General features: G+C 36.8%; 1 protein-coding gene across 21 annotated transcripts in view; it reads left to right on the forward strand.

Moving 5' to 3' along the window:
• fbrsl1 (fibrosin-like 1) overlaps positions 1-26,436 on the forward strand; it is a 300,204-nt gene that overhangs the window by 23,315 nt on the left and 250,453 nt on the right. The window lies entirely within an intron of this gene.

The raw sequence follows: 26,436 nt of genomic DNA on the forward strand, positions 1-26,436 counted from the left end.
GCCTGCCATCCGTCTGTCTGTGTTAATTTTTGCTTTAATTAATTTGATGACATCCAATTTTGTATCATATTTTCTGTATACAATTATTTATTTTTTCATGACCATCTGAAACATGACTATAAATCTATTCATACATATGCTACAATTCAAAAGTTTGAGGTTGGTAAGATTAATTATTTTTAAGAAGTATGTTATGCTCACCGATGCTTCATTTATTTGATAAATACAGTAAAAACCGTAATAATATAAAAATATTAATACAATTTACGGAATTATTTTCTTTCTATTTTAATATATTTTAAGTTAAATTATTCCTCTGGCAAAGCTGCATTTTCAGTGACGTTAGTTCAGTCTTCAGTGTCACATGATCCTTAAGAAATCATTCTAATATGCTAATTTGGTGCTCAAGAAACATTTCTTATTATCAATGTTGAAAACAGATGTGTGTTTTTTTTTAAGGAAAATATATTTTCATTTAGAATAGAATTTCACTTTAAAAATGTATAACTTTTGATCAATATATATATATATATATATATATATATATATATATATATATATATATATATATATATATATATATATATATATATATATATATATATATATATATATAAAAATATATATATAAAAATATATAATAAGTTCAAGGTATTGTCAAACAAAACGGAGGCTAGCTCGACCCTCCCTCCTCCTCATCCCGAAACAGTCATGAACCATTTAGAAAAACCAAACTGGATTTACACACCTGTCCAGCAAAAACAGAGCCACCTGAATGTCGGATTGGTAGCCCTTCTTCCACCACCTTTTGAGCGCTTTTCCGATGTAAATTCGGGACTTCGCACGTTCCTTCTCCTTTTCCCTATTCTTTGTTATTTGTTCATCGGAACGTCGTCTCTTTGGTCGTGTGTCGGCCATATCAAAATTCTCAAGAATATACATTTTTAACGTTAGTTGTTGTCGTTGTCTAGGACATCTCTCCTCTAGCTAACTTCTCTCTTCATGCTTCTCTCTCCTCCACTCCCCACACCCCCCTTCATGTGCACGCGCACTAACCCCCCAACCCCAAATCATTATTGTCGGTTATTGGCTGGATCACTGTTTGTTATGTTTCGTGGTCCAGGCTGGGCCAGTTTGTTTTCCTTGCCATTTATGGAGCCTGGGCTTTCTACAGAGACCACGTTTTTTTTTTTTTTTTTACAGTGTGTTCAGGGAACAGGCAGCTACCGGATAGTGAGGAGATGTTTGCTGTATGTGACAAAAAAATGTTTGGCCTAAAAAACGCGTGACATCGCTTAGAGCACCTTTAATAGTAGTTTAAGTTGATTTTCTATCTGCTGACTCAGAGTTGGCTAACTTTGTCAGTTATGCATTCATTTGTAGACCTTTTTTCAACCTTTCACTGTTTCATTTAGTTCTGAGACTTGAGCGCCTGCTGTGATAACTGCTATATAGAACCGGCTAACACTGTGATCTTTGTGCAGTCTTAACATTTATAATCTAGAGTAGAGAATCTTAGCCTCTTGGCTGAAACGGTAATGGTGGGTTTAATTCTTCAACACAAGTTCACCACAGACCATCTCTCTTTATCGCACCCACACACAGCCCCACAGTTCTGTCAGAATAAAAAAGGGAGAAGTTTGGCCATCTGCTAGCAGTAGGAATTCACGACACACACAAGAAGCCATTGTTCGGGAGCACTCCTAAGCCACTGCGATTTGCACAGTCCCTCTAAAGCCTATTGTGAAGGAGTTAGCATGACGCTAAAGCTGTGATGGTTGCCTTTAGGGGTGTGAGGGGAAACAGTTGAGAGTGATTTTTCCTTTAACATTTTGGTGGGGATAGATACTGTCTGGACAAAGTTTACAACAACAAACATGCCAGCATTGGTCCAGAAAAGCTGATGTTTTATTTACACTTTTTAGACACTAAAATAAAGGTTCCAATTAGAGCTGAACAAAAACGTTTTTCAGTTTGATGCCATAGAATGCCAGAGCACATCTCAAAGATTCTAGTCCTTTAGAAAACTGGTGATTTAAGTCGACGCGACAATGAAAGACAAGACTTGTCAATGTTGTCAATGTTTTTCCGAAGTACATTATTTCCCATTTAGAATGGTAAAGGGAATAATGAATCATACACTCCCTTCCTTCCTTCCTTTCTTCCCCTTCCATTACCTTACCTACCTACTTCCTTCCCTTCCTTGAGCATCAATTTTGATCTCATATATATATATATTTTTAGTTTTAGTTCATGGTAATAACCCTTATGATATTTTCCACAATTAATGTCCATAAGCTGCCCCAAAGAACCATTGAAGAAGCTTTATTTATATGGTTGTAGAATAGATGATGTTGATTTCACCTTCGTTGAGACTCCAGCTGCTTCAGTGAAACATCCTTCAGCCAGATGCCAGCTGTCAATCATTCCTTTTCTTCCTCTGTTTTTTTTCTTTTTTTTCTTTCAATTGTCTGTTTTTATTCCTTTTCATGTCTCTATTTCTGTCTCTGTCTCTTGCTACCTGGTTCTGGCCTCTCTCTTTGTCTCTAGGCTAGAGTAAAGAGACTGACCTCCAAATGCAACCATTTTAATGACCTATTTTCATTGACCTATAGATTCAGCAGTAGTTTATGCCTCAAAGGTTTCACTTTCTCTTGTTGAATCGATTCATTTGACTTAGAAATTACAGGTTCTTTATTGTTAGAGGTGTTTACTGAGAGACAGTAAATGCTCCATGGTCTATTCGGTGAGACCATCTGTGGATTTATATCGAAATTCTAATAAAACTTTACAAGCTGTGAGAGCAAACCCCAATCAGTCTCTAGAGATACGCGGAACATTTTAGCAGAAGCCTCTGTGCTGGCAGGAGTTATGAGCCCTGGGCCTGTAGGTAAACCACCCCTGCAACCTCTACAGATCAGGTCTAATAAAACACAGTGGTTTCAGTTCATCTCCTCCAAGACCAGATAGCTCGAGCTGTTTGCAGTACAGGGCATTGACTGAATTTCACTGTGCTGTTATATCAGTGGCCAAGAGTGGTGCTTTGGTTCTGATTACATTCCTGATCCTCCTTTTGCCCCCGTGATGAACTCTAGAGTTATCTTTTCAAGTCTTGTCTATCTGCTTGTTCAGAGGAATATACTTAGGATCATAGTGTACAGCAGACTCTGAAATCTGATTGGATGAGCCACATTCAAAGCTGTTTTGAATAAAATAGAAGATTTATGCACACATGGAAATTGAATTTTAACATAGAAAGTAGCTTGGCGATTCAATTTTTAATTGTCATACAATTCAGATGGGTTTTAAACCGCTTGAATATTTTTATTTTAGTATTATTTATATACTGTTTTGCTATTGTTATATTTTGTAATTGGCTTTTATTTTTATGTTTTTAGAAATTTCTGTAATTTAGTTATGTGCTATTGTAATATATTTCTATTTCTTTTAGGCTTTCGTAAATTTGGTACTTTAACCGGAACATATTTTATTGCAGTTAGCTTCCAATTTCAAATTTTAAGGTTAAGTTTTTCATGTAATATTTATTTTATTTTAGCTTTATTTCAATTAAAATTAATTGTAGTTTTAGTTGACAATAAAAGTTTTTTCATTTTAACTTGTTGTTTTTATTGTTATCTGCACTATTTTATTGCAGAGCTCTATATTGCTATTGCCACTGTTTTACAAAAGCGGTATGATTGAGCTATATGTTACAGTGAGTTTATTAAGCAGCAACCCTCAACTGGTAATATCACTGTGCTCATGCTGTCTAACGGCTTATCGCTATGTATTTTTCTACAGCTTTCGTCTTTCATCTTTACTGATTGGTAGAATTTAGTATGAGGTATTCACATCTTCTCTTTGCTCAATGATACAAGCTTTTTTTCTGTAAGTGCATACAATAAGCTTTGGTGTTGGAAAAACATTTCAAACCTTTCCCAGTTCTCTTTCCCCCACACTACTGTCTTTCTCTCTTTCACTCCGTAAGAGCTGGTTGTCACGGGCTCTTTCAGCGAGAGCTGTAAGTGGGGGGTTTAAAAGAAGCTGTCGCTTCTACCCAACAATTTCATGCTAATATTCCAGTCACCCACTTTTAGAAGGGAAGCGAGCAGGGAGGAGGATGAGGAAGAGTGAGTATGTACAGGTGGGCTGTCACAGATAAGGCCATCTTTTGCTGTCGGTTTGTGTGTAAGCGAGAATTTGTTTACTGTCAGACTGAAGCGTACTGGCTTTGGTACTGTCGTCTGTGTAAATAATGTCGATCGGTTGTTCTGGAGCACTTTTTGGGGGAGTTGATTTAGAGATGTGGGGCACAGTATAGTTATAGTGATGTGATTGAAATGTGATGGCGGATTTATGAAAGCTTATCACTGTCTACAGTGTAAACACTGTGCAGAGTCCAACCCACCAAAAAAACTAAGCCTGATCTTCAAAAAGTGTGCTATCGTGGAGTAGAATACAGTCGCTGCTGTGAAAATGAGTGTCAAAGATAATTACATGAATTTTTCCCAATTGTGTCGCAGTTATCTGATGTTTGGCCTGACATTTAAATTCTGTGTTGACTTAGATGTATTTACTTTTATGTTGCAGAGAGAGAATGAATGTCTTTTGTAATAAGATGGTTTCAGTCAGCTCTCTAGAGAGGACACTGCACTTTTTCTGTTTGTTTTAAGTTTGATATTTTCTCTTGCCGTTCAAGATGTGCTTATTGATTTTTGAAACAGTGCATGTCTCAAAATCCCAACAGGGACTTGTATAGATAGCAGCATGTGTGAGAGCGAGCTGGAGAACTCAGGGACTTTGTGTGTGTGTGTGTGTGTGTGTGTGTGTGTGTTTGAGAGAGGTGTGCAGTAATTTGTCTCTTTCATCATCTCCAGTATTTTCATCCGCTTGGATTTTCTCCTTGGAGATGTTTTCTTTCTCTGCTTACTCTGAGGGGGAACAAGCACATCAGTTTATATCTGAAACAGATATTTCATTAAAGTTGATGGCATTTAAGTTGTTTGAAAGCATTGCTATTTCTCTTGTGGTCATAACTGCAATCTTTGACAAGCACAGCACTTTGGGATCATACTGTAAACTATCGGTTATATTTACTTTTCACAATTATCTATCACCATTTATTGCATACAAGTGCTTAGAGCTGCATGATACTGGATAAATTGAGAATCATGATTGTTTTTTTTTGTTTTTTTTTTCAATCAGAGATTCACGATTCTGAACAGACAACTAAACAAAGTAACATAATATAGAGGTTCAGACAAAATGTTAATTGCTGCAGTCTATTTAAAATGTTTAATCTGAATGAATTACTTAAAAAATAGGTTTAAGTGAATGATTCAATGACTCACTCATAAATACACTTGTTATATTACTGGATGAGTTTCTTGAATGAATCTCTTGAGTGATTCAATGACACATTCTTTTTTCTACATTTGAATTGTTTTAAGTCAGTTGCCGCCACCTGGTGGCATAACCATGTAATTGATACAATCATTATTTGAAGCGTCATATTACTTTCTAAAGGTGATTTACTCTAGTTTGATCGCTTATGTAGACAGTGTTTTTATTTGAACTATACACTTTTATCCCAATAGTTCTATATTTATAATTCAGAAATAATGATACTGCGTGGTTGAAAATGTTTTAAGTGGTTTCATACCTGTGCATGACAACTGATGATTTTGTCAAATGTTTTAGACTCCGGTGAATCGTGTAATTTAGAAATGAGATTGCGTGGGTGTTTGAATCGAGATCGCAATCTTTTAACGAAAAAGTTTTCTATTTAAGGTATATCCTGCAAAAATGTTTCAACAAAGGGGTTTCAAATCAGGGTTTCAACAAAAATATTATGCAGCACAACTGTTTTCAACATTGATAATAAGAAAATTCATCTTTGTAATCACATGAATTATTACATTTTTAAACAGTAAAATAGAAAACGGTTATTTTAAATTGTATTATTATTTCATAATATTACTGTTGTTTTGATTAAATAAATGCAGCCATGGTGAGCATAAGAGACTTCATTCAAAATCATATTTTTCTAAATATGTTAAATTAAAAAATTACTTTTCTATATTACCTAGGGTGACCACCATCAAACAAACCAAATGTGGGTTTGTGTGGGACATGTTACCAACACTAAAACATAACCTGAAACTGTTCTACAAAGTCTATCTAACTTAATACAAACATTTTCATTCTGCCTTTCAGCTGATACAAGTTCTTTGTTCTTTAATCCCTTCCAGAAAACACCATTACATCACAATGTAACATAACATGTCTTTATTTACATGTCATTTAAATTCAACATCACTGGGCCCAAAGGCAGCAGGCATCATGCAGATAACTATTTTTGAAAAGGTTCTTACCAAGTCCAACTAAAATCCAACAAAATAAACAATGAACAAATAAAATGTAAAACAACATGAAATTAGATCAATGACAGTCTTATATATTAAGAATATATTAAACCAAAAACTCATATATTTGAAAGGATGTGAATTAAAACAACCACAGCATGCAATAAGTTGATAAATTCTGTTAAAGGACAAGTTCGGTATTTTACACTTAAAGCCCTGTTTTCAGATCGTTTCTGATGAAATAGAACGGTTAAGATTATAATTTGGACACATGCTGCTGTCCCGAGAATTTTAGGTTTATTTCGCTTTCCCCCCACCTACACAATGGCAGCCTATGTGCACTGGAACAATCCTTCATAAAACGCATTAAACTTTCGATTACAAAGACATGGAACTCACCGAGTGTTCAGGGGTGTTCACTGATATGCTCACAAAAAAATCGCTGCAAAAGATGCTTTCCAACAGGTTTTATCGTAGTTTTTGTCCAACTCCATTGACTTGTATTAGATGTGCTGTGTGCGGTACGGTATTACTCCGCCGCTTCTTCTTCTGCTTCTTCTGTGTATTCAATGAAATGCCAGTGGTTTGCTTGCATTTGGCAAAGGTGCATTATCGCCACCAACTGGGCTGGAGTGTCTATTATTCAAGCTCTCAACGGAAGAATCTACGGGTGTGAGACGTTTGGAAAAATAGATCCACAGTTTTACAACGAATGGTAAAACACCTGTTGGAAAGCATCTTTTGCAGCGATTTTTTTGTGAGCATATCAGTGAACACCCCTGACCACTGAGTTTCACGTCTTTGTAATCGAAAGTTTAATGCGTTTTTGGAAGGATTGTTCCAGTGCACATAGGCTGCCATTGTGTAGGTGGGGGGGGAAGCGAAATAAACCTAAAATTCTCGGGACAGCAGCATGTGTCCAAATTTTAATCTTAACTGTTCTATTTAATCAGAAACGATCTGTAAACAGGGCTTTAAGTGTAAAATACCGAACTTGTCCTTTAAATTAGGCTAAAATTTTAATTGACCGAATTATCCATTTGTTTTCTGACAGGGAACACATGGAATGAATCACCGGTCCATTTTGAAAAAAAAACAAAAAAACACGGCTGTTGTATTTCGTCCTTCTGACGAAGCGCTGTTAAATATAGGCGAAAAACTAAGTCGCAAAAAGAATAAATAAAATGCTTTCTTAAAAAGGCAAAAGAACACATGCACGTTTTGTTAATATGATAATTAAAAACCAATAGACTGATGAAAATGTGGGACATTTTCTCAATATGCGACGTGCGGGACAAGGGGTGAAAATGCTGTGCGGTACAACGCAAAGCGGGACGGGTGGTCACCCTAATTATACATTACATTATACTCATTCTGTCAGTGTTACCATCTACCGTAAGCTTTATGTAGTATTGATGATGCACACTGTTATGTCACCATTATGGTAGTTTAGTGCTCTTGTTGGTGAACATGATGGTGTTAAATAAATAGTTAAGTTGTTGATGACCGCATTTGGTGAACTTGCTTAATGAATTAAATCAATTGGGTCACAACACTTGTTCACATCCTTCTCTTTTTATGGAGAGAGGGACAAAAGTGTAAATGTATTTCTTTTGTTTTATTCATGTGAATCACATAATTGCCCAGGTGTGATCTGCACTGCAGTCATCATTATATAACACAGACCTCAGTCAGAGATTGTCAGAGACACGTCCGATCCAGTCCGCTCTGAATGAAGAATGATTTGTTTGTTGAGTCTCATAAAGGGCTGTGAACAGAAATGAGAAAGAAAAGTGTGAGAGAAACGGAGATGGAACAGATAAGTGTTGTTTTTTGTGGATTAAGTGCCAGGGTTTGCTTTCTTTTCTAAAGCATTTGTTGACATATTCCATAATTCCATGTTTTTTTGACCTGTCCCATAATTTTTTTTTTTTCATTCTTTTTTTTTTTATGTTAGAATTCATATGAATATGGCAATCATTCAATATCATGCCATTTACTGAAGTACAACTTTTTTTTTACCATCATATATTATAACTTTATGACAGTTTTGCTTTTTTACTTAAATTAATACTTTTTTAAATGGACATTAATCAGGGCAAACCTTTAAAGTACTACAGTGTTATCATGAAACGATGACGATTTTACATGGTAAAACTATGAAATATTGGTTATACTAACATATTATTTTACAGTATGTGTACTTAAAGTGTAGTTACCCAAGAAAGTACTGGTTATATAAGGTAACTACATTGGTTATAGGTTTAGGGATAGGTTCAGGGTTAGTACCTAGTTATAACCCAGTAATTGCAATTGCTATAATAAGTACATATGTACGTGCGGAATAGGACTGCAACCGAATAAAAAATAAAGTGCTAACGAAATATTTGTACCATTGTACTCATATTAATTTGCCAATGTATTTACAAGGTATTTGGAGTCCTTGTATATACCACGTTATATGTATGGTAATGAATCAGTACCCATTTATACGTTCTGTCTTTGTATGTCCCAAAGTGTCATTCTAGCACAGTAAGACTAATGATTCATGACTTTATTCACTTTATTTTTGCAAACCATGAGAGAATCATTTCATACAGAAATGGGTGAATCATAGTGAGAATGAATGAATAAAGCCGTGGGAGGGAAACACCACAGCAACACCCCACTGAGTTTGACTAGGCAAACAAACTCATTCAAGAGCAACATTTTTACTTTTAAGTTCCTGGTTCATTTTCATAATTGTTTTCATAGAACTGAAAGCCCAGCTGGAGCTGTAGTATTTCTCCTGCTGTGTGCGTTTAGAGGAATTCTAGGATACCATGTTGTCCGAGTGTGTTTTCAGACAGCAGAGACATTTCATCTTGTGTTTACCGTGGTGTTAAACCTTTTGTGGTTTAGCCGCACCGCTGCTGTATGTGTGTTGGTGAAGCTCAAACAGCAAGTGCTCTCAATCTCACGGTTTTAATTACATGAGTGCAACAGGTTGTGACTTGTTTAAGCGCTTGTGCTCACACACAGACATTTAGTAATTACTGGCGAGCAATGCCTTGACATTCTTCTCTTTATTTGAACTTGACTGTTTCATTAGTAGTTTGCCCTCTGGGGTCTGGTTAGTACATGAGGAGGAGGAGGAGATAAAGTCTGATCCGTCAGTCATCTATACAGATCATAAAGCAGATAGTACCTGTGGAGGAGCAAGAGACAAAGACAGAGAAAGAGACAGATTAGCACTTGAAAAAACAGATTGTTGTAATGGAGAGGTTAACAGGAAATTATAGATATACAGGTAGGAGTTTTCAGGTAGGAGTTTTCAACGCATTTTGACAGCCAGATTAATCGGAATAGATGTTTTAAGATAGTGATTCTCAACCTTTTTGACTGGTTCCTCATATAATTATGACAAAGCTGCTTATTTTATTATTATTGCCAGAAACTGGGAGTATTGATATATAATACATTCATTGATCGCACATAATTTTATCATTCAAAGTCTCAAGAACTCATTGAACTGACTGAAGAGATATAGTGTATGTCTGTTACAAAGGTTGCTTTACATGTCAGTCAGATGACCTCTTGTTTGTTTTTGTTCTCATATCGTATTAATATTTTTTTATTAAAGTAATAACTCAATTTTCCGGTGACATCCTTACAATGTCATCCTTCTCTTTGGTGACGTATATGTCTCCAATCATTTAGTCCGCCTAAACCCTGCACTTTTCTTACAGTCGACTGCAAGATCACATTCAGCTCGGTCACCACCCTACATTTTTTCTTTTTCGATAATCCATTTTACCTATGTATGTTACAATACAGAACAAAAAATCTGTCACTACTTGCGTTTGATCGTGACTTTAAAGAAGTTGCTGACGGTTGACATAATATAATGAACCCAATTGCAGTGGTTACTTGGAAAATAGTAACAAAAGTGACACAGGACTGTGCTTTTGATAGCCAACTTTAAGGCATTTTCTTGGATATGGTGCTTTCTTTTAGAAATGTACTGTAGCATGACAGCGTGTTAGTATTATTTGATGTACTTTGGAGTATTGAGTAAATTATGTGGTTTAAGTAACATTTTTGATGATGATAATGTAGTACCGATGTATATATCAGAGTACTTATAGCATTACTTTTTGTAGTTTTTGTAGTCATAGGGTTAGAAAACATGACTGAAATGGCCACTGGAAATGATGGCTAATAGATATAGTTACACACACAATTTAAGCAAGAATTATATTATACAACAAGGCTGTATTGTATTGTATTGTATTGTATTGGTTTTGTATTGGTTTTGAATTTGTGGAGTGTAGCTCTAACAACAGAAATGTTGTGAATTCGCTTCCCAAGACTGTTAAAGACAAAGAACTTTTAAAAATAAACTCAAGAAATAACAACAACCCACAATACTGTTACTACCATCTTAAGTTTCAAGCACTGTGATAGTCTCATACTCATGTCACAGGATCTCTCTCTCTCTCTCTCTCTCTCTCTCTCTCTCTCTCTCTCTCTCTCTCTATTCTTCTATTATAATATTTTTTAAAATGTAATTCATTCCTGTGATGCAAAGCTGAATTTTCAGCAGCCATTACTCCAGTCTTCAGTGTCACATGATCTTTCAGAAAGCAGTCTAATATGCTGATTTGCTGCTCAAGAAACATCTCTTATTATCTATGTGGAAAACAGTAGTGCTGCTTAATATTTTTATGCAAACTGTGATACATTTTTTTTGCCATATGGGTGAAAATGCCTTGTTCATGTCAGAGGAGAATGGCCAGACTGGTTCAAGCTGATCGAAAGGCTCAAATAAGCACTTGTTACAACTGAAGAATGCAGAACACGTTGAACTTTGAAGCAGCTGGGCTACAGCAGATTTCACCAAAATTGGACCGTTGAAGATCGGAAAAATGTTGCCTGGTCTTTTAAGTCTTGATTTCTGCTGCAAAATTCAGATGGTAGGGTCAGAAATTGGTGTAAACAACACGAAAGCATGGATCCATCCTGCCTTGCATCAACGGTTCAGGCTGCTGGTGGTGTAATGATGTGGGGGATAGCCTATTTTATTGGCACACTTTGGGCCCCTTAGTACCAAATGAGCATCGTTGAAATGCTACAGCCTACCTGAGAATTGTTGCTGACCATGTCCATCCCTTTATGACCATAGTGTACCCATTTTCTGATGGCTACTTCCAGCAGGATAACGTACCATGTCATAAAGCTCAAATCATCTCAAACAATGAGTTCACTATACTCATGGCCTCCACAGTCACCAGGTCTCAACCGCCAATAGAGCAACTTTGAGATGTGGTTGAATGGGAGATTTGCATCAATGACAAATCAGAAACTGTGCTATGCTACATTTTTTGGGGTGTGACTGTTGATCAGACATGGTTAATCAAAACTTGACAATTTAATTTAAAGCCTAATGGGGACACCATCCACCCATGCTGGGAACCAACATCCTAAATGCAACATATGCTGGTGAAAAGGCTGTTATTCAGGGGGTTTTTTCAACATGGCAGTGCTTTACGTGTGGGAAATATTCACTGTTGGAGAGCTGGAGAGGGAATAAAATGTAAAGGAAGAGGGATAGACACCGAGACAGAAGGAAGGAGGGTTTTATTAGCCCTTGTTGATCATTGCCAGGGCAGAAACAGGCTTATTTAGCCCCCACCTAATCATTTCCTGGAATCCAGCACCCCACACACAGGAAGCTACTACCAGCCTTCCTTTCCGCTCGCTGAACAGAACAGGAAACATAGTTGCAGCAGAATGATGGTGGCTATAAATCCTTATTCATTCATTTCCCTCTCTCGCTCTCTCAGGAGCTGGCATGGTTTCTGTTTGTGATGCAGCGTGCTGTCGATACTCAGTAATGACAGGAATTAGCCCTGAGGTTTATTGCCTATAGGTTACACGGCACTCTGCGTTCTAGATTGCTGAAGCACTGCCAGTGGAATCAGGGTTGTATTTTACAGCTTTAGACAGTTCAAGAGAAGTATGACTGAAATGTGCAGCTCCAGACATTATATGTTCAGTAGGTCATTCAGGAAAAAAACAAACGTGGGGGTTTCTGTGTGATTGCTGTCTATGTAGCGGTCATTTCCCTCAAGTCTCTTGACAATAGAACAGAATAGTATGGAAGCTTGTTTTCGCCACGGAATAAAAAAAATTGAAAAGATATTTTTCTTTTTTCTCCGAGTTGCGAAATATAAACTTGCAACTTTTTTCAGAATTGTGAGATTATTTGCAATTCTGAGAAAGAAAAGTAAGAATTGCGAGATGTAAACGTGCAATTGCGAGAAAAAAAAAGAGTCAGAATTGTGATAAAACAGTAAAAAGTCGCAATTACCTTTTTTTTTTTTATTTCATGGCGGAAGCAAGCTTCCATAGAGTACTTTATAGTAGTGCAATGCTTACAATTCTCTATCTATATATCATACTTTAACAATAATTTTTGGTTCTCGTAGCATTTTATGTATTTATTTAAATGAACGTTTTAAGAATAATTATTAAAAAAAAATTAATTTACATGAAATTGCATGATATTTACTTGCATTTATTTATATAAATGAATATTTTAAGTGATTTATTAACATTCATTAATTCATGTTTATTTAAGCTATTTACATTGTATTTATTTAATTTTGTTTATTTTACATGTTGTATGTAAATTATTCATTTAAATTTTATTTATTTAATGTTTTTAAGATTTTAAATTTAAATTATTCATTTGCATTTTATAATATAATATAATATAATATAATATAATATAATATAATATAATATAATATAATATAATATAATATAATATGTATGTGTGTATACACAATGAGAACCAATTGGTTTGTTGCATTGGGATCTTTTTCTTCTCTCGTTTTTAGCCAACTTGTGACATTGGTTTCATTTCAATGGGTCATTGCACAGCCATTGAGACAGAGACTAGCACCAGTTTGAGAGCGCTCAGAAAAGACGGCATGATGTTTGGAGGGGTATGAGTGCAGCCACTACATCCTGTGGACGTTCTCTTCCTCCATTATTGCACTCCTGTGTCATATTTATCCTGTGTTAACCCTCAACTTGAAACAGGTTTACAGAGTCCAAGATCCTTATGATGCTGACCCTAATTTCTGCAGTAAAGCTTTCGGAGACCCTTACCACACATAAGCGCACACACTCTCACCCTGTCGTATTTTCTTGAAGTTATTGCGTCCCTGGCAGTGGATAACTCTCTCATGTCATAAATATTGCAGGCTCTGGGAGGTGAAGGCCAGCTTCAGTCAGGATATTACTATCCATTTAGCTGGAGCGTACCACTGAAAGTGCACAAACACAGAGATGAGAGGAACAACAAAGCTCTGTGCTGGAATTAAAGGAACAGCAGTATGCAGTTGGTTAACAAACAACCATTTTCATTCGCCCATCTGACAAGAGGTTAAAGGTGTAGTAAGCAATTTCTGAGAAACACTGTTGATGTTTGAAATGAACCCAAACAAACACATCCCTCCCATAAAGCGAAGACGATGAACGAATGAACAAGGAAGAACACAAAATGAACATACAGCACACAAGAGTATATACAAGCAAGAGTTGGTTGTTAGTCGCCAGTAGCACATCAGCTCAAGACAAACAGTGACACTCAAAGCTGTCCTGTTACTATAGCTAACATTACATCTTGCTTCTGTGAAACATTGCAAAACCAATGTTACTCACGTATGGAGCAGAAACAACACAAACTCAGAGTCTGTTTTCAGGCCTTCCCGCTAAGGTCTTTCGAGCGCTGGAACGCTTTTCTAATATTAACGCGGGTCCTAAAGCTCTTACCTGATCATAACCCTTCTTTTTCCAGTAATATTCCTCTGACCTTTTCTCTTTTGTAATGTCTCTCAGCCATATCTCTCTCTCTCCAGTCTTTCTTCAAATCTCCCTCTTGCTCACTCTCTCTCCGCTCCCATCATGAGTGGACACGTCCCTACTGCTGATTGAGTACAAGTGTGTTGCAGTGCTCGGTCCCATCCCATTTCAACAGTTGTGAAGCTCATATTTTTTTAGTTAAAATGTTTGTTTCTTGAGCTATCATCCATTTTGAGGAGAGACTACTTTTCAACAGTAGGTGGATACATTTTACCTGGTTAATGGCATTTCATGTTTTGTTTTGTTTTGTTTTGTCTTGAGAAGGCACCAGTTGCAACCCCCGCTTAGTGCACCAGGCCCAGACGCAGGCCCTGTTCCATAATCAAATCACTGAGGGTTCTAAATATATTAAATAAATGAAATATATTTTTGCACAGAGAGGGTTGGTAAGTGATTCTTTTCTACTGGTTAATATGTTCATCACAAAATAGTCGCATAATTTAAACTTATTTTCCTTTGCGTTGCTGGCAACTTTTCTGTTTGGCTTCCATTCTATCTATATTACTGTAAATGATTTGTTTTGTTTGTTTTACAAGCTATTGATAGAGGTGAAGTAATAAATAACCTGCCATTTAGCTCTTTAATTGAGAGGAAGTTAGGTGAAGGTGTGCGCGCACATGTTGTTGTTTGTTGGAAAAGTGTTGTTATGGAAAGAGTAAACAAGCCAGATACTGATGGAAGATATATTATCAGACCCCTCCATCCTGAATGCTACGCTGTGCTTCATACATCTTGGTTTTTATCTGCTTTTGATTCCAATCTTCAGGGGAAAAGGAGTTTCTGGAAAGCTCTTGTAAATTCTGTGTGGTTGTACTGATTTGATTTGGAGATCCATAAGTCAATATAAGTGCAGCTCATGAGAATGAGTAACCAGTGCTGCCAAACACACACTCCACCTACAGCAGATGACAGCTGCAGCGCCCTAGCCATCTCTAGTTACTGTCAGGAGAACAATAACTCAGCACTCTGGTAAATACTTAGAAAACAACTCAAAATAGGCAATGTCAATGCTGGGTAATCAACATATGGTTCTTTCATAAACCTTTTTTTTTATCTTTCTGTGCTGACAATGTACACATGATTAAAGGGTTAGTTCACCTAAAAATTAAAATTCAGTCATCATTTACTCACCCTCATGTCCAAACTTTCGTTCATCCTTCACAAATTAAGAGATTTCGATCCCTCAGTTGACAGTTTACGTACGCAACTACCAATGACAGTCTATGCAACTTCAAAAAGTATGAATTGAGCAGTTTAGTCCAAATTTTCTGAAGATTTTTGACTTTTTTATATTGAATTAATTTTATATACTTTTTAAAACTTTTTCATTCTTTTTGTTATTTGTATCTTTTTTATAATATCTTTTTAAAAATTCTTTTAAATTTTTTTTTTTGAATTTATTTACGATTGGGATTTTGATATCACTTACTGTTCAATAAACAAGCAGTTAATATTGAGTAACTTATTTTAAGACGGGTAGTAAAAAAAACTATAATGCTGAGATTGTCAAATGTGAAAGTTTTGGGAGTATGGAGTCGTAGAGAGCTGATCTTTTTTGGTTTTGAGGTTTTGAGTGATGGATTGAAAACCGACAGTGTCAGTGGTGGTTCTGGCAGTCACATCCATTCTTTGACAGAAGAGGATAGTGAGAAAACGAGAAATGGGGGGTGAAAAAACCAGAGGAAAAACAACTTGACTGCGTATGTTTTTCTCTCGCTCAATCTCCCTCCATGACAGCTCGTCGACGAGGAGACTTCCTGCCTGGTAATTGGAGGAGAAGCAACTAATTAATCATGTTTAAGTACCATCTCAGTCACCACGACAACCAGAATCTTACAGGAGCCTCTGCCTGACATGGATGTAATTGAATTAGATGAACCCGAATGCTGTGTCTTTTGGATGCTGCTGAGATGAGTGTGTGCGATTCGAGGACGGCAGGGTAATTATAGCGCTGTTGGAAATGATGCCTCACTTTCTTGACCTCATTCTGAACACGTTTGTTACGTTTGCAGTTCATTTTTTGATTGCTTGAAACTATTTGTGCATTTTATACCAAAAATACTCCTATGTATATTGGGTCAATGTAATACCATGTTTTTTGGGTATTGCATGTTGTTTGAACCTTACCATGTTGTTTTTAGACACATCATGCTAAATATCATATTTTGGGACTTGTAACATGGTACTACCATGGTATTCTTGGAAGTACTAAATAAATACAATGGAAATTTAGTACTATAGTCCATTTTCAGATGTTTTCATTTTCATCTATTAACGCTACTGTACCATAATACTGCCACAGTATATTTTTTGTTAGGGTAATATGACGTATGGTGCTTATATTATGATATAAAAAAACATGATATCACCATGGTACCTGTACAGAAAACCATAGTAATAACATGTTCAAACTACACGATAAAGCCCCAAAAACATATTACCTCAATAAATTGCATATTGCAATATGTATATCTGGTAAACATGATATGACTTGAATGTAAATCCTGTAAATAGATTTTAAGATCTGTGTGCCTGTTCTGTTACATTGTATGCTTTTGTATTAGTTGCAGAATGTGTGTCATCTAATTACTTGTTAAATATTTCTCTGTTGAGAAAGTCACAAGTCATTTTTAGGGCTCCTTAACTTTGTGAATATTAGAGCTGGTTATGATATAATTTCCTCTGTCATTAACCTGGTCTTCAGATCACTATTGGATGATATGAAAAGGCGATTTGGAATCGTTTAAAGCATTACGGCTCATGTTTTATTCATTAAGGAGTTGATTAATGTACTCGCTCCATCCCCAGTGATCACCTTATGTGCAGGGTAGAGGACAGTTTTTATACAAGATGCTGAATTAATAATGAAAGCAATTTCCTGTGTGGCTTGTCATGTTCCGTTCATGGCACGGGGAACGCTGCTGCTGATATTGATGTTCATTTTTGTTGGGGACACACACGGGTAAACACAAATCACCGGCTGCACACTGATCTGATTTATGGAGTAGAGCAGTGCCCCCCTGCTTTCTTTTGTATTGGGTAGGATTAAGTGATATATGGTCATGCAGAATAAAGCATTAATATATGCTTTATAAGTACTAATAAACAGCCAATATCCAAATAACATGCATGCTAATAAGTAGCTAGTTAATAGTGAGAATTGGACCCTGAACTAAAGTGTTACCGAGATAAAGTTTTGAGATCTAGGGCAGACGCCTGTGCCCTCAATACTTTTAGACTTTGTGCTCTTGTAATAATTTAAAAATGATCAGTGATTCTATTATTACATGTAAAGCTGTTTTAATAAGGCTAAAAGTTTGGCTGCTGATGTAGATGTTTGTTTTATTGCGTGCTGTGTTGATTTGAAGTGTATTTGTTTCCATCCATCCGTTTAGCAGCTGTGGTTGCTGGCAGGATGCACTGTGTTTAGTGCCAATACTATATTGCTCTTTTTCATTTTTTTCCCCTCTCTCACTGTCACTTTTTCTCAGTCTGTTGTTGATGGATGAGTCTGTAATGCAGAAATAACTTTAAGGGAAATATTGAGTAAAAATACTGTCAGACGGATAAGTAGTACAAACAGGAGGACTGGTTTCGTTTTATACATGTTATTTTGCATGTTGTTCAGTTTCACATTAGCTTAGATCATAAAGAGACCTATTATGCCCCTTTTCAGAGTCTTGATTTTGGGGTTTACTAGAATAGATTTTCATGCTTGAATGTTCAAAAAACATAATTTTTCAGATATTTTACATTTTTGCAGCACCGGTCTTCCCAGTCTGTCAGAAAATGCTCTGATTAGTTCCAGTCTCTATGAAGCCCCTCCTTCCGAAAAGTGCAATGTGGTCTGATTGGTCGGCTGGACCACTGTGTTGTGATTGGTCAACCGCTTTGAGTGTGTTTCAGAAAAGCCATACCCCTTACCATAACCATGAGTTTCAACACACTACTTACACAACTCAACCAGGCATTGCCCCCTGTTTGCATGTTTTGTGTGGAAATTATTTAAATGAGGACATATACGTTCTGCGAAGAAAACTACAATCGAGGAATTTCAGGGTGTTCAGAAACAGTGCTTAGAGAATAACACCCTTTGGAGTGACTGCTTTGTAACTTTACCTTTTTCATGCTCAAACAGCAACATTACACTAAGGAATGTTGAAAATGTAAAAGCACAATAGAGGCCCATTTAAAGCTATTTACAAATTCCCCATAAATCAGTTTAGACATCATTAATAAGAATTCAAAAGGATGTTTTGTTTATTATTTGGAGATTACCAAGCAACCAACTCGCATCAATGTACAATAGGCTTTGAGATCTTACATAACTGTCATCACTAAAACAATGAACAGGAGTATAACTAAACCAGTTCAGTCAGTCAATACACTGATCAGCAGTCTCATTATGCCAAATTCAGCCAATTAATCCACTTAATTATTAAGCTCTTAGATTAATGGACTGCAGAGTTTGACAATTAAATGATTATCTAAGCAATCCAGCCTCATTATTAAGCTTGAATCTATGCTTCGGTATTCAACCACGCACACATGCCTTATAAATGAAGAGCAGGGGCACAGTGTTAATCAAACAACCAAGTTTTAAGGGTCAGTCTCACACATGGTCTTTGAAATCCCCCTCGTTTCTTGACCTTCTTTTCCAGAGTGCATGTTCTCCTGCAGGTGGCACAGCTCTTCCCCCTCCTGCCGGCTGGAGCTAATTACCAGTGGTAGCCTGTGGTTAAGTGGGTCCCTGAAGAACTTTCTTTTGATTATTGGGAGTGATCATTTCATCAAGGTGATTCAGGAAGACAGAAACAGGGAAAGTCGAGTAGAGAGGCTTTTGGATGGATTTAATTTGTTCTTTTTTTCTGCCTAACAGAACCCAACAAATGGTTTTGTGCTAGTTTCAAGTCAGTTTTTTTGGGGAGGGTTGTCTTTCAGGTGCACATACACTTTGTTCCTCACTTCTGAATTCTGAGAATCTGGGTCTACTCAGGGAATGAAAAAAAGGTGTGAGTTTGGTTTGGTTTGGTTGGGTTTTAAAACTTCACAGTTGGTAATGTTTGAGTCACTTAATTGGGCCATTTTAAAAACTTAGTTTTTTACTCCTTTACCTTAGTTGCGTATGACTTGCATTTGTTTGCATTGTTTGTGTTCCGCACTGTTTGCTCGAGTCAGATGGCGTCAGATTTTTTTGCCTTTTTTTGGTGTTGGGCCGTCATTGTATGAGAGAACTTTGATTGGCTGTTCAGAATCCGCGCACGAGAAAGTGCTGCTTTGTTTATGGGTTGTATACCTGCAGTATTAGTTTCACTTTCCTGTTTTAAATGACGAATATAATGACATATATCTGCTCAGAATGCGCGTGCTAGCTGACAGTCGGCTGTAGTCCTTTGGGTGTGTCCAACCACAGATTTATTTTGCCGACCTAAGCTGCGTTCACACTACAAGCGACTTTGTCGCTGCATGTCGCCAGTGGCTTGCGGTGAGGTTTCTAGTGGGCGTTCCCATTACTGGTTGCCTAGTAATGTTTGTGAGTGACATTCACGGATGTTACTCCATGTTGTAGACAACAAATCCGTTTTTTTGCTGCTACAAACAAACGTTTTGTAAGGAAAAGTCTAAATATAAATGAAATTAGTACATAAAATGCATAATATTAAAGATGAACGAAAAACAGCGAGTGCTCTTTGCTATCGCGGCTATTTAACTGCAGCAAACGGACAAATATGGGTTCACGAAACCATTCAGTCTCGGAGTCAGCATGACGAGTACCACTGTATGTACACAGAGACCTATCATAAATTATAGGACCGTTTCTGACTGCTAAAATGAGCTTCTCATTCAACTTGCCTCGGTCGGACTCGGCACTGAAGAGTGACGGATCACGTGCGCTCCACTGACTTCACTCCTATTGGTTGTCGCTCCCGAAAGTCGCTCTTCATTTGCATAAAGTTGAACAGATCTCAACTTTGTCGCGTCGCCAGACACGTCCCATCTGGTCGCCAACGGTCGCTGTCGCTGGAAATCGCTGGAAATCGCCGGAAATCGCCCGCTCCCCATTGAAATGAATGGTATCGTGACGCTTTGTCGCTTGTAGTGTGAACGGGGCATCAGGCGACGCGAGGCGCCAACATAGTCGGCTTTCATCAGCGCTAGTTCTTTGGCATCGGTTTGGTGTGTCCCTACCTTAAGACACAAAGTTCTGTAAAGCTGCTTGGAAAAATTTATTGTGAAATGAGCTATACAGATAACTCTTTGAAATGGCTGGAAGTAATTATTGTCCTGCACATAAGGCCTATTGGCCTTGTTCCATAGAGTGCTGCAGGAATGTGGAATTTTTGAACTTTCCAATGCCATCATCCCGAAGTCTGTCGCATTTTAGTGTTTATTTTTAATTTGTTTTATATGTCTTGAAAAAGGTGGTTGCTATCAAGTGGCTAAATGGGACTACAAAGATTGTCAAAGACTGAAGATGTCATCATGCCAATGATGTAAACTTTACAGCCTTTACTGTAAACGCTTTTACAGCATTTTCAGGCAATATTTCTTATCAATCTAACCAGTGTAATAAGAAGTGTCATAAAATTACTGCAGAGAGACAGAGCTTGGGGTTGGGATGCAATGCAGGCCAGATTTGAACTTCACATGACCATCACAAGTCATCATGCATGGAGCACGTTGCCATGGCTCCGACTTTAAACAATATTTCACATACAAATAGAATTCAGAGACTAATTCTTTCCTGCAAATGTGCTTTGGGCCTTTTGTCAGGCAGGGAAGAGCAGAAGGGTGATGTGCTTGCTGGGTAAATGAAGCATCTGTGAAAAACGATTCTATCAGATGGTTTATTATGTTGTCAGATTCATCCTACCCATATACACAATGTCTCACAAGAGAGTTTGTAGCACATTTTTACTCTTGCCAGTAGCTGAAAGTGTGCGTGTGTGTTGCTATGAAGCTAATCAGTTTTTCTGCTTCCTCACAAAATGTAGGAGCTGTGTAAACGTCTTCCTGCTGGAAGTGATTGGATTGCTTCTTATTAAAACACACACACACACACACACACACACACACACCCACACACCCACACACCCCTACCTTAATAGCTCTTGAAAAAAGCCAGACCTTGCAAAGCTTGTTTAAATTTGTGTTAGCCTTGAACAGTCGAACATTTCCTCTGATGAGGATGCATGTCTGCTGGCTGTGTTTCATCAACTGTACTGTTTAAGTTATATTGCTCAGCCTTTCTTTTTTTAAGTTGAAACTTGTGTGAACCTTCAGTAAAAAAAATTTGAGTGAACGATGAGAAAACAGTGTTAGGACTATCAGTAAATATTCACAGTAAATCTCATTATTGTTTTTATCGTTATTGTTATTATCGTTATTATCTTAGTATTAATGTAATTCATCTAAAATTTTAAAATAGGTTTATGTTCGTCAGGAGTTGATTAGATGTGCGGTGGGACGGCAGTGGCTCAGTGGTTCATGTAGGTTGTCTACAAACCGGAAGGTTGGTGGTTCCATCCCCGGTTCCACCGGACCAAGTGTCGAGGTGTCCATGAGCAAGACGCCTAACCCCAGCTGCTCCCCCAGCTGCTCCCGACGAGCATGGCTGACACCGCCGTCGGTGTGTGAATGAATGGGTGAATGAGAGGCAATATGTAAGGGGTGTGTTGAAAGCGCAATATAAATGCAGTCCATTTGAGAAACACTCAACAATGTTTAAAGAATCAATGAATTGTGAATTATTTATATATATATATATATATATATATATATATATATATTTTTATATATATATATATATATATATATATATATATATATATATATATATATATATATATATATATATATATATATATATATATAATTTTTTTTTTTTTTTTTTTTTTTTTTCAAAATCTTTTTCATGTTTATAAGCTCCATGAAATGGCACAGTTTATTTTTCATGCGTTTTCATATTTCCTATTGAAACAGGACAGGAAGTTTGGGCTGAACATACTGAATGGTTCATCCTTTTAATTGGCCAATTAGCCAATAACCTTTAGTTTACATCAGCTGTGAACCATGAATTGCTGGTCGTCATTGCTAGGTGGTGTTAGGCTTTTGCAGCAGTTTGATTTAAAATTTAACCTTTAGTTTTCAGAATGTTTTTCAAAAACTGCCACTGGTCAGTCAAAAAACAATCCTGTCCCAATCCAAAGTCTGTATCAAATCGGCCATGAACCATTCTGCTCTCTATGTTACTTGTATGCCATTCATTTATAATGTAATGTGCTCTCCTGCCATGGTGTTAGTCAGATGTAATAGTGAGCACAGGTTCTGATGATCTCTTGTGCTGAAGGGATTTGGTCTCTGGCCTGCTCCTCTTGCTGTGACTGAATCTCCACAGGTCCTCCTACATAGGCGCATTGCCAAGAGCTTTCTGTCATACATAATAGATAGCCCTTAACCTTACATCTCTCTCATCTCTCTTTCACGTCTCGCTCGCTCGCTCTCGTATCTCTCTCTCACTCGCCTAGTCTCTCCTGCATACAATTAAACAAAGGCCCCTTCTCATGTAGAGAGGCTCACTCATTTTCTGCTGTGACACTTAGACTTATTCATAATTGGCTGCTTTGTGTGAATAGAAAACACTCATCAGGTGTGCTGGTCTTTTCAGCTTGTGGTGAGCTGTCGTTTCAGCTATTTGCATGTACTGACATGCAATTTCAGAGTTGTTAACAAAGCATCCATTATCCAATTTCCAGCATTTTCTCAGACTAAAAGACCAGAATTATAACTGGATTTGATTTATTTATTGTGTTCACCTTTTAGAGATGTGCAACCAAACAGGTATTTAACAAATTGTATTTCTTCTCCCAAAATGCACAGCAGCGTTCAGAGGTTTGGGACCCATTTTTTCAAAGTGGTGTTCACACTGGACCAAATTTAAATTGTTATTCAGATTCAGTCTTGAAGACGGATTGTTCATTTTGAAAGTTAAGAACTCAGATCTGTTTGTTCATTTCAGTCAGCATCTAGTAGGGTTGCTATAGTAGTCATTTACACATCAGTGTGAAATGGTATGTTCTACATATGCATGGAGATAACCAGAAGTTTTTCTCCCGTTTTGACAGTTACAAATTAGTGAACAATTTTTTTTATTTTTTTTTAATTAGTGAATTGTGTTGTGTAGAAATACATTTTCTTTTAATTTCAGCAAGTTTGTATGAGTCTCATCTCATCACTGAATTGTATTTTGTAAATATCTGCATTATATTGGCCAGCTGATCACTAATATATCGGCATTTAGCATCATGTTGATCATCAGCTAATATTAGAGTTTTGGTAATAGTTATTTAGCTTCTTTGCTCATTTCTCTAAATGAAATGACTAAAAAAACAAACACACACAAAAAATAAAACCTTAACCCTTAATCCTTAAAAAAATCTAATTGATAGGGATACACAATATATTGGCATTATATTGGTTATCGGCTAATGTTCTAATTTTAATAATACTGTGATAAATACTACTAATACTGATTTTACATTTAGATTACTTTTGCCATCTTAACACTTACCTTTGCTATCTAACACTCAAAGTTAATTTTTAAAACATTACATTTAATAACTCTATTAAATGTAATCTTTAAAGGGATAGTTCACCCAAAAATGAAAATTCTGTGATCATTTACTCTCCCTCAAGTTGTTCCAAACCTGTGTGACTTTCTTTCTTCTGCTATACACAAAAGAAGATATTTTAAAGAAGGTTGGTAATTAAACAGTTGCTGGTCCCCATTGACTTCCATAGTATTTTTTTTTCCTACTATGGAAGTCAATGGGGTCCATCAGACATTTGGTTACCGACTTTCTTCAAAATATCTTCTTTTGTGTTCAGCAGAAGAAAGTAAGTCATACAGGTTTGGAACAACTTGAGGGAGAGTAAATGATCACAGAATTTTCATGTTTGGGTGAACTATCCCTTTAAGAAATATCAAAATGAATATCCATTTTTCATACGGTACATTACAATGTTGTGATACTTAGCATTTACACCAGGTGGTTTTAGTTTACATTTGTTTTATTTTGTATGTATTTAGATAAAATAGTGTACAATTTTGAAATTGCCCATTTATTTGTTATTGGCCATAACCTGAGTATAATTATCAGCTTATCATCAAGGCAGATTTTTTTTTATTTAGGTGCATCCCTGCTGATTTAATTAGTACAAATGGGATTTTCTTTTGAGTCAAATACATTTTTTTACTGCCAGAGTAACACACAGCCATAGAGCAACATTTGGTTTCTCAAACTGTTTGAGTAGATTTCCTAGGTTTATTCAAACTGCTAGATTTCTGGAGACTTGTTTTAGAGTGAGTTTTGTGGTGTGTATCTAGATGAAGTCAGGAGCATCAGCAGGTTACCCTCCTAGATACACACTAAACGCCCGCTTCTGACAGGCGCTGGATGTTACACCGTGGCAGCCCAGCAAGTGATCATCCAAGATTCATAATTTAAGAATGAAACGGCCCTTTCTTTATGAGATAGACTTTGGCATACATTCAGATGTAATAACGATAAATGGCAGGCTGTCTTGGCTTTTGCAGCGTGAGGAAATGGAGGCTGCGTGGAACTGTTTTCACTGCACCCCGGGGTGCAACTGCACGCTGTTGGAGAACCACTGCGCCATGACATCATCCTTGATCAGAATTTTCCGACTTGGGAATACCGACCGAATTAAATGTGCTAGAGCTTTTTGGAGGACAATTTCATTTTGACTGTTGGATGAGAGAAGCCATTTAGTTTGGAGGTTGGTCGGCTCAGAATGGGATTTTTGTTGTTTTCCCTTAAGAGTTGAGTTCCTGTATGAATAAATTGTACACAGGCACAGAGAGAGAAGAGGTCAAAGGTGCTATTTCCCTAGAGAAAGCTATGGAAGATAAGAGAGGGATATAGATGGTTGAAGTTTCCTGAGGTGAAGATTTGCCTTAAGTAGCTCTTCTCTCAGGGAGTCACACACACAAGCTCACAATGAATGTGCCACTCAACTGAAGGGCTCGTTGCACTTATTTAACCATGTTTCTGTCGGGCTTAATTTAAAGTGGGAGCTATCATTAGCTGAAACAACTAAGAAAAACAAATTCAAAACTGTAAATTTAATGATGTTACACATCAGATATGACGTGTTTTTTTATTTATTTTATTTTTGTATTATATAGGCTGAATGGCCTCTCTCTCAAATATAAGGTATGGTATGTCCTGTGGTTAGATTTTAGGGGTGATGCATGAAGTACCACCATTTTGCCCAAGAGCAAGAAATGTCGAGAGAACCTAGAGGCCTTTGGCCCTTACACTGATGTAGTGCAATGTTTACCCAAAAAGGAAAATTTAGTACTGTATGGATTTATGCCATTTAAACCAATTGGGTTTGAGAGCTGACAGTTTATTTTTTGTGGTGAACCAAGTTCCAAGGGGATTGATCCATGGAATATGTGTTATCTAACCAATAAGATGTTTGCTCAACCTTTGCAGTACTGTATTGTATATAAGCTGAAACATACTTAGGGAATTTTAATATCTTTTTATAGGTCTGATATGTTGAAGGATGATGAATTTCACATAGCTTGTTAGATGAGCCCAAGTTTCAGCAAAACACCCTTAGAGATCTAGAGTATGAGTCAGAGATTTGTCATCACCAGGCTTAATTAGTCAAATATGTTCTCAGACCTTCCAGAATATGACACTAGTCAACAAACTGGAAAGGCACCAATGCTTTTGCACGTCAAATTGAATATTTATTTTGGAAATTCAAACAATAAATATGGTTTAATGCTCTTTAATGTGGCATGACACCTCAGTTCAAGCGCACTTGAGCTGATTATGTCTACCTCTTTATTACTAGTAACATGTAAACATGAATGAACATCAGAAAGTATTTTGAAAGAAACTGTACATCTTACTGAAAGTATAATTTCTCATGTAATCGCTCTCAATCAGTGTTTTAATTGCAGAAAGACGTCAACAGCTGTACATTTACCTCAGGAAACCATTCAGTGTTCATAGCTAGAGAGAAATAACTCGGAGCGTTTTGCTAAATAAATGACATATTCATTATATTTTTACTTTACCTGTAAGTGATGTCTTCATTATTTTAAGCATTTGAATAA

This window comes from Abramis brama (assembly GCF_963993115.1).
Source record: "Abramis brama genome assembly, chromosome: 5".
Taxonomy (NCBI): domain Eukaryota; kingdom Metazoa; phylum Chordata; class Actinopteri; order Cypriniformes; family Leuciscidae; genus Abramis; species Abramis brama.